The sequence below is a fragment of the Eleutherodactylus coqui genome, chromosome 2 (assembly GCF_035609145.1).
Source record: "Eleutherodactylus coqui strain aEleCoq1 chromosome 2, aEleCoq1.hap1, whole genome shotgun sequence".
NCBI classification, from domain to species: domain Eukaryota; kingdom Metazoa; phylum Chordata; class Amphibia; order Anura; family Eleutherodactylidae; genus Eleutherodactylus; species Eleutherodactylus coqui.
In genome coordinates, this window is record NC_089838.1 from 107,428,250 (window position 1) to 107,442,375 (window position 14,126).

Consider the following 14,126-nt stretch of genomic DNA (forward strand, 5'->3'; position numbering starts at 1 on the left):
TGCAGCAGCTGGAGAACCGTTGCTAAGGGCAACCGCCCAAGAGAGATTGACTGAAGAGTGCTGTAACCCCCATGTCCTGGGTGAAAGCTGCAACGGCGCAGCAACTAGACACTGCCAAGATGGAAGAACTGATAAAGCAGCTGGTGCAAGTTACCGTGCAACAACAACAAGTGTTTGCTCAGCAACAGCAAGCGTTTGCTCAGCAGCAACAAGTGACGGCAACCCAGCAAAAGGTCCATGAGGAGGCCATGAGAGCTCAGGCCGAGACTAATGCTCTCCTGGCGGAAGCCAATCGGTTAGCCTTGCAGGAGCAACAGCGGGTTAACCAGCAGCTGCAAGAGCAAATCCTGGCGGTGGCGCAAAGTGAGCAGAGGACATCTGGCTCGCTCCCCACTACCCGTACCGCGGTGCAGGCGGCCTTACAAAAGATGACACCCACCGATGACATCGAGGTCTATCTCGCGGTCTTTGAGAGAGTGGCCGAGAGGGAGAAATTACCGGCGCCTCAGTGGGCTGAGGTAGTAGCGCCTTTCCTGACGAGAGAACCTCGGTGAGCAGGATGCCAAGGACTATACTAAGCTGAAACGTGAGATCCTGGCACGCTTGGGTGTGGACACCAATGTGCGGGCCCGATGCGTACATGCCTGGACTTTCACTGATGACCTGCCAGCTCGTTCCCAGATGTACGACCTGTTCCACTTGGTGAGAAAGTGGCTGCAACCGGAGGAGTCGACCCCAGCGGAGATTGTGCAAAAAGTTGTTCTGGACAAATTTATCCGCTCGTTGCCCCCCACAATCCAGCGCTGGGTGGGACAAGGGGGTCCCCAGGACGTGAACCAACTTGTGAGCCTCGTCGAGAGGTATAAAGCCACGGAGGACTTACTGCAAGCCGTGCCTCCTCGACATTCCAACCCCGGGAACAGCAAGTCGGCCGGAGCACCTGGTAAGACTGTTCCGTATGTAAGGGGTGTCAAAAGTGTCCCAAAGGGAGGCGGCTCGGAGGGGGATCATTTGGGACAGAAGAGGAGTCCCAACTGGACAGTCCAGTCCCGGGTAGAACCCCAAGGGGACCGGGGACCCATACTGTGTTGGCGCTGTCGTGAGCCCGGGCATATTGCCGCCAACTGTCCACTTACCGTGGAACCAATGGACTGTGACTCTGCCCGGCGGAGGTCGATGTTCGCACGGCCAGTATGTTCTGCAGAGACTGCGTCAGAGACTGATCGACCATTATGTCACATAAAGGTGAAGGACTTTGCGGTGACAGCTCTACTGGACTCAGGGAGCTTGGTTACGCTGGTGCATTCCAGCTTGGTCGATCCCACAACCGTCACCGGCCATCGCATGGGGGTTGTTTGTGTGCATGGGGACACCAAGGAGTATCCTATTGCCCTTGTAAGACTTGAGACTCCGTGTGGACTTGCCACCCATGAGGTGGGCGTCGTAAAATCCTTAATGCACACTGTGATCCTCGGGAGAGACTTTCCCCTATTTTGGGACTTGTGGCGACACCGAGGGTCGTCTGCAAATAAGGTTCATGATGATGCAAATGTGTATGATGTGTGTCCCGAACCGTTTGACCCTGGGGGTACGGTTCCAGCAGTAGGGGTGACCCAAGAGAATGGGGATAACTTTCCCTTAACAGTATTGGCGGGTGAGACGGAGGTACAGGATGAAGTAGTTGCTATGCCTGACTTAGAGGTCTCACGTGCCAATTTCGGAACTGAGCAGCTCCGAGACCCCACCTTAGTAAAAGCCAGGGAAAATGTTAAAGTGATAAATGGGGAGCCTCAATTTCCAGGGGCTGATACTGTGTTTCCACACCTGGCAGTCAACCAAGAATTGTTGTATCAGGTTGACAAGGTTCGAGGGGAGGTTGTGGAACAGCTGGTGGTACCTCAGTCCTATTGTAGGATGGTCTTAGACCTGGCGCACAAGCATGTGCTGGGAGGTCATCTCGGGTGCGAAAAGACTAGGGAACGCATCCTTCAGCGTTTTTTTTTTGGCCTGGGGTACATGGTGATGTAAAACATTACTGTGAGTCGTGTCCAGAGTGTCAAATAACAGCTCCTATGCCCCATTCCCGGAACCCCTTAGTGCCCTTGCCCATCATAGAGGTGCCGTTTGAGCGGATCGCTATGGACCTAGTTGGGCCCTTGGTAAAATCTGCCCGGGGTCACCAACATATATTAGTGGTTGTAGACTATGCCATCCGTTACCCCGAAGCCGTTCCTTTACGCAATACGTCATCCAAGGGTATTGCAAAGGAACTACTTCACATGTTCTCCCGCACGGGCATACCAAAAGAGATCCTGACGGACCAAGGAACCCCCTTTATGTCAAAGGTCATGAAGGAATTGTGTAAGCTGCTGAATATTAAGCACTTACGGATGTCTGTGTACCACCCACAGACGGATGGTCTGGTTGAGAGATTTAATAAGACCCTAAAAAGCATGCTAAAAAAGGTAGTCAATAAGGATGGGAAGGACTGGGACTGTCTGCTGCCATATTTAATGTTCTCAATCCGTGAAGTCCCACAATCCTCCACTGGGTTCTCTCCCTTTGAATTAGTTTATGGTAGACATCCCCGAGGGCTCCTTGATGTAGCTAAGGAGACCTGGGAGCACGAGTCCACCCCCTACAGGAGTGTTATTGAACACATCTCCCTCATGCAAGATCGAATTGCGGCGGTCATGCCCATTGTTAGAGAACATTTACAGCAGGCTCAAGAAGCCCAAAGCCGGGTATATAACCGGTCCGCCAAGGTGAGAACCTTCAACCCTGGGGATCGGGTACTAGTGTTGGTGCCCACCCTAGAAAGTAAATTCCTAGCAAAATGGCAAGGGCCCTATGAAATAATTGAGAAAGTCGGAGAGGTAAATTATAAGGTATACCAGCCAGGTAGGCGGAAACCAGAACAGTTGTACCATGTAAACCTAATTAAGCCATGGAAGGACAGAGAAGCCCTGACTGCAGTGAGCACCCCCCATGGTGAGGTCCCAGAGGTGTGTGTATCAGGGTCTCTGTCCAAATCCCAACAACAAGTGTCGAGGGAATTTATACAACGTAATTTAGATGTGTTCTCCGATATACCAGGGCGTACTGGTGTCATAAAACACGACATTATAACTGAGCCAGGGGTAAAGGTTCAGTTGAAACCGTACAGGGTTCCAGAGGCCCGCAGACGAGCCATCTCGGAGGAGGTCAAGAAAATGCTAGACCTTGGGGTAATTGAAGAGTCGAAAAGCGAATGGTCCAGCCCTATCGTGCTGATACCAAAACCTGATGGCTCTCTGCGCTTCTGTAACGACTTCCGGAAGCTAAATGACGTGTCAAAATTTGACGCCTACCCAATGCCGAGAGTGGACGAGTTAATTGAGAGACTGGGTCATGCCAGATACTTTTCCACTCTCGACCTTACTAAAGGCTACTGGCAGGTTCCCCTTACAGAGAGCGCGAAAGAAAAGACTGCGTTTGCCACACCAGAAGGGTTGTTTCAGTACATCTGCCTACCCTTCGGTTTGCATGGAGCTCCAGCAACCTTTCAAAGATTGATGGATGTCATACTCAAACCCCATTGTCAATATGCGTCAGCATATTTAGATGATATCATCATCTTTAGCGAAGACTGGGACACCCATCTACCCAAGGTACAGGCAGTACTGAACTCCCTTAGAAAAGCAGGGCTAACAGCAAACCCAAAGAAGTGCGCCCTGGGTCTTAAAGAAGCACGAAACCTGGGGTATATAATAGGTAGGGGTATTATAAAACCCCAGGTCAATAAAGTTGAAGCCGTTCAGGACTGGCCACAACCCACAACTAAAAAGCAGGTGAGAGCTTTTTTAGGCATTGTAGGGTACTATAGGCGGTTCGTGCAAAACTTTGCTAGCATAGCAGCGCCCCTAACAGACTTGACCAAGAACAGTAAGTCAGTCATGGTCAAGTGGAACCCTGACGCAGAAAAGGCGTTCCAAGAGTTAAAACGGGCACTCTGTAGACGTCCAGTGTTAGTCACACCCAATTTTAAAAGGGAATTTATTGTCCAAACAGACGCGTCCGATGTGGGACTGGGAGCAGTTCTGTCCCAAGAAGTAGAGGGAGCGGAACATCCCGTAATTTATCTGAGCAGAAAGCTCACACCACCGGAAAAAAATGACAGTATCGTTGAGCGGGAGTGCCTAGCCATCAAGTGGGCCCTGGAATCCCTAAAATACTACCTGCTAGGTCGGCACTTCAGGCTGATCACAGACCACTCCCCCTTAACCTGGATGTCACAGGCAAAAGAAAGAAATGCCAGAGTCACTAGGTGGTTCCTGACCCTTCAAAATTTTAGTTTTTCGGTAGAGCACAGGGCCGGAAAGCTACAGGGCAATGCCGATACCTTATCAAGGACGCATTGCATGACGGCGAAAGGTGTCCGACCCCACAGGCTCGAACAGAGGGAGAGGGTATGTGAGATGGTGACCGGCAAGGTGCTGGAGGGCAGGTATGTTTCGCCTAGGATGCTCTCCTATGCTGCTTTGGGGAGTGCTTGGGCAGATACGTGCCACCGAGCAGCCTGGGCTCGGTGGAGGAAGCCGGCAGTATAGTGTTAGTAGCATTAAGCTACTAACACGTTGTAGCAAGTAAGTGGCTCCAAGCCGCATAATCCGGGCCGGCTTTTCCTGGAGTGACCAAAGTGAAGGGTGGGATGGTCACTCCCACGTACCAGGTGAGGCTGGTACCAGGCCTTATAAAGCCTGGGCCTACAGGGCCTAGAGGGGGGCTGAGAACTTTGCAGGTCTGAGAGTCCTGGCTGGCTGTGTGCAGGAGCCATTTGGTTACCAGTGTGTAGACAGGGACGCTCCATGTATAGTAAGTGCTCAGACGAGCAGGATTTACTTTCTGTTGGCCTGAAGTAAAGGCCTGTATTTTGCTTTGTTTGCTTGGAAATAAACCCAGGTAAAGCCTGGACTAAAGACTTTATCCCATGTGTCACTGTCTCTGACTGCTTATGCCCAGGTTGCTACCGATTAGAGATGAGCGAACACCAAAATGTTCGGGTGTTCGTTATTCGAAACGAACTTCCCGCGATGTTCGAGGGTTCGTTTCGAATAACGAACCCCATTGAAGTCAATGGGCGACCAGAGCATTTTTGTATTTCGCCGATGCTCGCTAAGGTTTTCATGTGTGAAAATCTGGGCAATTCAAGAAAGTGATGGGAATGACACAGAAACGGATAGGGCAGGCGAGGGGCTACATGTTGGGCTGCATCTCAAGTTCACAGGTCCCACTATTAAGCCACAATACCGGCAAGAGTGGGCCCCCCCCCTCCCAACAACTTTTACTTCTGAAAAGCCCTCATTAGCATGGCATACCTTTGCTAAGCACCACACTAGCTACAACAAAGCACAATCACTGCCTGGATGACACTCCGCTGCCACTTCTCCTGGGTTACATGCTGCCCAACCGCCCCCCCTCCCCCCCACAGCGCACACCAAAGTGTCCCTGCGCAGCCTTCAGCTGCCCTCATGCCACGCCACACTCATGTCTATTTAGAAGTGCGTCTGCCATGAGGAGGAACCGCAGGCACACACTGCAGAGGGTTGGCACGGCTAGGCAGCGACCCTCTTTAAAAGGGGCGGGGCGATAGCCCACAATGCTGTACAGAAGCAATGAGAAATAGAATCCTGTGCCACCGCCATCAGGAGCTGCACACGTGGGCATAGCAATGGGGAACCTATGTGCCACACACTATTCATTCTGTCAAGGTGTCTGCATGCCCCAGTCAGACTGGTAATATGCACCTTAACAGTAACCGCGTTGGTGGTGTGGGGGGTCTGGAACGCAGACCGTAATGCGAATGTTGCCTGTATCCAAATTAAGAGGAAATATTATATAGAGTACTCATAGAGAACCATAATAAGCCACTACACAGACCGTCTAGTGATATCAGTATGAATTCTGTTTATTGTTGTACATTGCTAGTTTATATGCAAGTTGTAAAGAAGGCGTTTCCAAATGTTACCTGATGCCTGGTTACAAAGTACATTTGGCAACTGTAAATCAACAAGCCAAATGTTACCTGATGCCTGGTTACAAAGTACATTTGGCAACTGTAAATCAACAAGCTTTTCTAAACAAAAGGTATCAACAAAACTGTTTGAAGTAGACATGGAAACAGTTACAGTGTGATAATACAGGTTTTGTTAATTACATTTCTTGTTTGGGAAGAACTGTAATCTTCAAAGTTCATCAGCAATTTGCACATCAAAAGAGGGGACATTGTTTCTAATTTTCACATAGACAAAACTGGTTCAGCCACCTACTCGGAAGTCAGCACAAAGTTGGTAAGTTGGTATTCAGTAAGATAACTGAATAAAATCTAATTAGTCATACATTTGGTATTTTAAAATCAATATTTAAATAAACGCTTGAATATACCTTTTTACATATGATTCTATATCCAAATTCTACTAGCAACTTCCGGAATGTTTTACATATAATACATAACATTATATAACCAAATAACTAATGTCACATTCATTACACTGTTTCCTTATCTTTCTTATGTTAGGTTATTGATTAATATTGATTGACCCCTATCATTCCCCCATTTGGACATCAGAGCCACCATTATCTCCTGGTTCTGTCACCCATAGGTGCCGGGTTCCCAGGTAGGAATGGTGCACTCTATGTCCATCAAGATATGAAGACATAATATCAAATATTGCAAGTCAATCAAGTTTACAATACAGTAATCTTAGATTTATCAACATCAATATCGTCATCGTCATATTAGACACTTAAAGGGGTGTAGAAAATCGGCATTCAGTACATTTAGCTATTCATAAAATTATTACCTTAATTGCAATATATATATATATATATATATATATATATACACATAAGATTATACTAGTCGGACGATTGCAGAGTAGCTGTTACTTCTGTTGCCTTAATTCGTTGGCATTTCCTGATTTCATTAGAGTCACAAGTAAAATTACAACATTCTTCAGCCAACGCAACATTTCTCACCTAAAACCGAGTTATATTCGTCCAATGTGTATATTCAATGGTATCGCAATGGGGACAATATTCAAATAAATTAAGGAAGGTGTTTTCCTGAACAACATTGTCATCTACTACATCACTATCATTGTGAACTATTGAGCGTATGTCTCGAAGAGTCTCTACAGGAGTGGGGACAGATAATAGAAAAGTCCGCAAAATGTCCTCTCCACTCCTGAGGTTGGGCATACACGTGTGGGAAATATTTGCCCACCCAGTCCATCGCTTGTCCATGTGGATCGTTCGTAGTGGTGTTTCCCAATAAGAAGACAGTCCAATAAGACAAATGCAGAAGTCAAAATCAAAATGTCCATTACCTCCCCCACCCAAACAACGCCGGGATCCCACCCATCACTTTTCCTCTGGCTCGGGAACTTTCTTGCAGTGGGAGGCATGTATCCACTTTTACAGAAGTAGGTGTTGACAACAGAACTTGGTATGGTCGTCAAACCTTGGGTCCAAGGCCTTTATTACGTGTCTTTTTTTTGCGACCACCCAGTCTCCAGGCTGCAAGAAATGAGTCCCCTCTAGGTTGTGAGGGTCTGAAATTGGGGAAAACACTAGATCGGGTGTTATTTTCAGTTTACAACATAGTTCTTGTACATATTCAATAACCTTATCACACCCCCGCTGTAGGGCCTGTGGATGGTACAGGCCTAATCTTGGCATAGAGCCAAACAACACTTCTTTTAACTTAAGCATATAATTTTAGTTCTTTCAACTTTGTTAAACTCTGCGGGTGGTATGGAGTGTAAAACGCTTGTTCCACTCCCAGGCTGACATCACCTCTCGCATCACTTAACCTGTAAATTGTGTACCTCTGTCACTCTCAATTGTCTCTAGTACCCCAAATCTACATACAAGTTCTGACACAAGTTTAGCCACTGTACATTGTGCGGTGGCTTTGAACAGGTCCACGCACACAAGGACATACTCATACCTGCCTGATTTGGGAAGCTGGATGTAATCGATTTGTAATCTCTGAATAGGATACAGTGGTCACTTCACATGCCTTCACATATGCCTTCGCCAACCTGTCGAACCCTGGAGCATACCATACCTTGTCCATAACAAAAACCATGGCATTCCGAGAGGCATGCACTTTCCCGTGAGCTAGGACGGCGAGGTGGGTGTAGGCAGCCGCTGGTACATCATCTACGTCCCGTAGGACGCCAAATTCCAAATCAACAAGAGCGGTGGGACCAAGATCCAACTTACAGCACAAGGGGTCTTGCGTACTGTCCAGGAGGGCTGCAGCCTTGGCTGCCCTATCCCCTTGTTCTCTGGTGACTGCCCCTGCGTGTGTGCTTTAACCTTTATTATGGCCACTTGTCCTGGCAACATGATAGCTTAATGGGCTTGCCTTGTGCCGTGAGAAAGCTCCTGGACCGCCAGATGGGTCCATAATCGTGTGCAGTACCAAAGGCGTACCTGGAATCAGTGTAGATGCTGGCAGTGGTACTTTTCGCAATCGTACAGGCCTCAGTTCCTGCGCTGACATGTATGGCGGCAGTGGCTTTTGTACAAGTATCTCATTCAGTGTGACTACTTCAAAACCTGTTACAAGCCTTCCTTTGTCATTCAGGTATCTAGATCCATCCACAAACATTTCAAGGTGGGGGTTTAGGAGGGGTTTGTCAGTGACATGTGCGAACCCAGCTGTCACAATCATGCTGGTGTTCTGCGTCAAAGGCCTCCTCTTCATCATCAGTCAGAGAATTTGCAAAAAGCTGGTCCTCTGTACTTACTCCCCCATTTGAATCAGTGTCACCTAATGGCAATAAGGTGGCCGGATTCAAAGTGGTGCAACGTTGAAATGAGACATTGGATGAAGAGTGTAAATGCAAGTTCCATTTTGATCCGTCTAGCAAGAGACAGATGTCTACGGCTTACCTGTGTCAGGATACCATGTATGTCATGTGGGGTGTAGATCACCATGGTGTGATCTAAGAAGTTTCTCTTTGCTGGCTTTGCAGCCATTCTACTCTGATGGAGGAAACACAAAAGGCTTAGTGATGCATTGAGGTAACTATTTGTGTCAGCAGTACATAAAAGTAAATTAAAAAAAACAAATCATCAACATATTACAAGAGGGCGGTGCCCTCGGGAATTGGCCAGGCGTCTAATACCAGTTTCATGAATCTGGTGAACTGGTATTGGGCTATACTGTGCCCCTTGTGGCAGCACTATCCAACAGTACTGCTTTCCTCTGAAATTAAATACAAACAAATACAGACAGTCTGTGAGGTCCGTCTGACTGGTAACCCAAAGGCTCAAAGGAACGACACTAAGAACTTGTTTCTCTGCGTGCGTAAAAGTGAAGACAGGTAGAGGTGTCGCTAGGTCTGCTGCCATCCGACCGAAGGTCGGGTGACTTTCAGACCTGGGGTGTATACGAGCCTCACCGGACGAGTGAAGTTCGATACAAGATCCCAAGGATCCCATCATTTCGGTTCCCAATATGCTTTCAGGACTTTCCAGCACAAGGAAGCGCATGAGGCATCGTGACCCTTTAAACATTACCTCTAGTGGTTCAGTTTCTGCCAGCTGAATTGGCATTCCTGAAACCCCTTGCACCAATTACTGCTAGACAATCAGGCTGGTATTCTATTTAAAATAGATCAGAACCTTGTAGCAAAAAAAAAATATAAAAATTAAATTTAAAAATTTTAAAAAAATAGCTGATCTGTAATACATAGATCACCTATGCATCCCCCTCCCCCATTTGATCACCTATGCCTCCCCCTCCCCCATTTGAAACAGGATACTCGATTGGAAGAAGAGTAGCCGGGTTCACCATTGAAAAGAAATATTAAAGGGGGGGCATGAGCAAAGCACATTGCAACCTTATTTGACAAGCTAGAGACAGGTGTTTAGGTTGTACTTGAGTGAGTATACTCTGGATGTCATGAGGGGTGAGAACCACTAGGGGGTAGTCCAGGACCAACTCAGAAGATTTGTCAACCCTTACTTGTACTGCTGCCACCGCACAGACACAGGAGGGGGCTCCTCGGGCTACCGGATCCAATCTCATGGAGTAATACCCAAGTGACCGTGGACGTCCTCCATGTTTTTGCGTCAATACTGCTGTCGCATGAAAGGCCAGGGACGGCAGTATGAGACAAGTCCCAAAAAGGTGCGAAGCTTTGGCAGCAGAAGAAGATACAGAAATGGCTTGAACTGCAGCCCTGCGTCGTTCTGTGAGATGTCTGCCTTCTTGAGCTAGACAACAACCTTTTGTTTACAAAGCTGTAATTTTTCCTTTCTAAGCCTTGCAGCCATTTTCTGCTTAAAAAAAAATTTTTTAGAAGAGAAATAGATGCAGATTGACATGTTTCAGATCCTCAACACAAAGCTGGAAAGTCATTAACATATTGCAACAGCACAGTCCCCTCAGGCGGAGTCCAAGCCTGCAGGACAGTTACATAAATGCCCTTTTGTCTGAAAAAGGGCCGGAGATTCAGACTGTCTCCACTCTGGTTTATTATCTATGACCTTAGGGATTCCAATAGACCTTCTACAAAGGCCATACTAAGTACATGTTTGCCCATCTTTTCTATGCCCCTATACCCCAGATCTGACTAATGTTGTTGAAGGCGGGCATAGAATTGTTTTACACTTTCTTCCTTCTCTTTGTGTGATATTAGAAAGAGACAAGGAGGATTCTCTCAAATTTTTGTTTTGTTTTTCTTTTTCCCAATGTTTCAGACAAATTAAAAATATTTTACCACTTCTCAATTCTCTATGTTTAATTTTATCCCAATCTGTGCCACAATAGTCTTTCACATAATTTTAGATTATAGTTCCCGCTGCCTTCCCTGTTTTACATCTGCTCCTATTCCACCCTCCACTCCCTGCATCTCTTTCTTGTCCTCATGCTTCCACTCACTAAGGGGGGTTTTATTCATTCCTATACGGACTGATAGTATGTGAAGTAGAAATTGGGATTGTATTTACTGTACACCAGACTTCCAATAATGAGCGAATTATGTATAGATAAGAAAAACTCTTAGTACCGCGGTTTTTACACGATTCGCTCAGAATAGGCTACCCAATGACAAACACAATACAACTTATGCCCATTTCTACCCACATACTGATATTCACCACACTGCGACCATTCAGCGGCCAATATATTATAGGGGGCTTTATTCCACCCTGGCATAATTAACAATTCATCGGACACTTCTTTGTTCTTAGCTACCGACATTTTCGTACTATTGCGGATTTTCTTAAACAGCGACATTTTCACACTAAGCCCGATTATCACAAGAAATTCTTCAACTATCAGTTTATCAAAATTTTCCTTTAAAACAAACTAGTGTATTACTCTCTGCGTAATCCTGTTCACAGCGCTATTAATGTATTGCTGCAAGGAGCAAGACTTAGTTCAAATTACGCCTTAAAGAGAGTTAGACACTATAAAAGGTTCATACTGTAGTTGATTGGGACCCTAATAAGTGGGATGGGGACCAATATTCACACCTTATCCTCTTTACCAGCAGTATGGACAATGGCTGGCGGTTTATGTACACCAAGAGGCTTATTGTTTTTATTCTTTCACACACATAAAACAATTGTTTTCACTATTTTCTGTGCAGTCTTTTACTATTTCTCTAGCTGATTTCCATATAGGCATACTACTTGCCCTGTACGTTTCCCATATTGTCTGTTCCTTTATCTAAACCGGCGTCTCTGATATCTTTCATATGCTTTTTCCCGTACTATTGCCAGAACTCATAGTTAAAGGTTCCCGCTTTTCTAAGTCCTATCTTTCTATATTTTATCGTACGTCTCCCCCTTCCCTTTCTCTTATGGACTTACCTCTTGATTTACCACTGTAACACAGCATTGAGGATGCATACGGCTTTCCTCAGATAAATCTGGCGGTCCCTTCTGCCAAGTCCGAAACTGGCAGGATAACTATTTATTTTATTTCCCACTATTCATCACTAAGTAAACAGGACCTGATATCACCTAGTAAACTAAGGACCCCTGGTCCCTGGTCCTGGAATAGTTTTACGGACTCCTTAAGGGGGGGTTTAGGGGATTTCTGGTGATATTATAACAGACTCAGTAAAAGCAAATTATGGCTAACATGACACAGACTATCAACGTACAGATTTCAACAATTACTACAGGCAACATGGCAATATACACACAAGGGTTCTTCCGTCTAGCACGGTTACTAAGAACACCGTAAATAACAGGCAGAAGCGTCCTATATAACATACAGCAACTCACCCCCTGTCGACACGAGGACTGAATGAAGTCAGGAGAGCCCAGAGCTTGAGTGGTAAGTCAAGAGCTTACCGTATACCGGTGTTTTGTAGATCTGGGGTCCCGTGGCCTCTCGTCCGGCTGGTCGGCAGGTAGTGTAGTCAGGTATCGGCTGCAGGTAAGGAGTTAGCTTCTGCCCCACGTTGGGCGCCAAATAAACTGTGGGGGGTCTGGAACGCAGACCGTAATGCGAATGTTGCCTGTATCCAAATTAAGAGGAAATATTATATAGAGTACTCATAGAGAACCATAATAAGCCACTACACAGACCGTCTAGTGATATCAGTATGAATTCTGTTTATTGTTGTACATTGCTAGTTTATATGCAAGTTGTAAAGAAGGCGTTTCCAAATGTTACCTGATGCCTGGTTACAAAGTACATTTGGCAACTGTAAATCAACAAGCCAAATGTTACCTGATGCCTGGTTACAAAGTACATTTGGCAACTGTAAATCAACAAGCTTTTCTAAACAAAAGGTATCAACAAAACTGTTTGAAGTAGACATGGAAACAGTTACAGTGTGATAATACAGGTTTTGTTAATTACATTTCTTGTTTGGGAAGAACTGTAATCTTCAAAGTTCATCAGCAATTTGCACATCAAAAGAGGGGACATTGTTTCTAATTTTCACATAGACAAAACTGGTTCAGCCACCTACTCGGAAGTCAGCACAAAGTTGGTAAGTTGGTATTCAGTAAGATAACTGAATAAAATCTAATTAGTCATACATTTGGTATTTTAAAATCAATATTTAAATAAACGCTTGAATATACCTTTTTACATATGATTCTATATCCAAATTCTACTAGCAACTTCCGGAATGTTTTACATATAATACATAACATTATATAACCAAATAACTAATGTCACATTCATTACACTGTTTCCTTATCTTTCTTATGTTAGGTTATTGATTAATATTGATTGACCCCTATCAGTGGTAATGTGGTGGTGACTGCGGACCTAGTAGCACGGTTGTATTTTGTTGGTTTTCGGAATGCGGCAAGGATTAAGTGGGCCGTGGCGGGGGGATGGTGTGGGGGCTCTCTTGTTGTGTCGGTAAAGGTGAAATTCTTGGACTGCCACCAGCGAACCAATGCAAAGGCATTTGCCAAGAATGTTTTCCCTGTTGGAGGAGGAGGGGGATGTTTTTGAGGCACTACGTGTCCTCTCCACGTGTCCGTGGTTATATGCACCTTAACAGTAACCGCGTTGGTGGTAATGTGGTGGTGACTGTGGACCTAGTAGCACGGTTGTATTTTGTTGGTTTTCGGAATGCGGCAAGGATTAAAGGGGCCGTGGCGGGGGGATGGTGTGGGGGCTCTCTTGTTGTGTCGGTAAAGGTGAAATTCTTGGACTGCCACCAGACGAACCAATGCAAAGGCATTTGCCAAGAATGTTTTCCCTGTTGGAGGAGGAGGGGGATGTTTTTGAGGCACTACGTGTCCTCTCCACGTGTCCGTGGTTATATGCACCTTAACAGTAACCGCGTTGGTGGGAAATGGCCTCGCCGCCATCATGTCTTTGGGAAGCCTCTGTTTCCACACCCCAGAGACATACCATTAGCAGCGGTATAGGCAGAGCCCAGAATTCGTAACATTTCAGCCGTAGCATTAGGACAGGCCCCACTAACATATCAGTAGCAGCATTATAGGAGGAGCGCAGTCTTCGTTCCATGTCAGCAATAGTAGCACTCAAGACAGGCCCCAGTAACAATTCCGAAGCAGCAGTATAGCGGGAGCGCAGTCTTCGTTCCATGTCAGCAATAGTAGCACTCAAGACAGGCCCCAGTAAC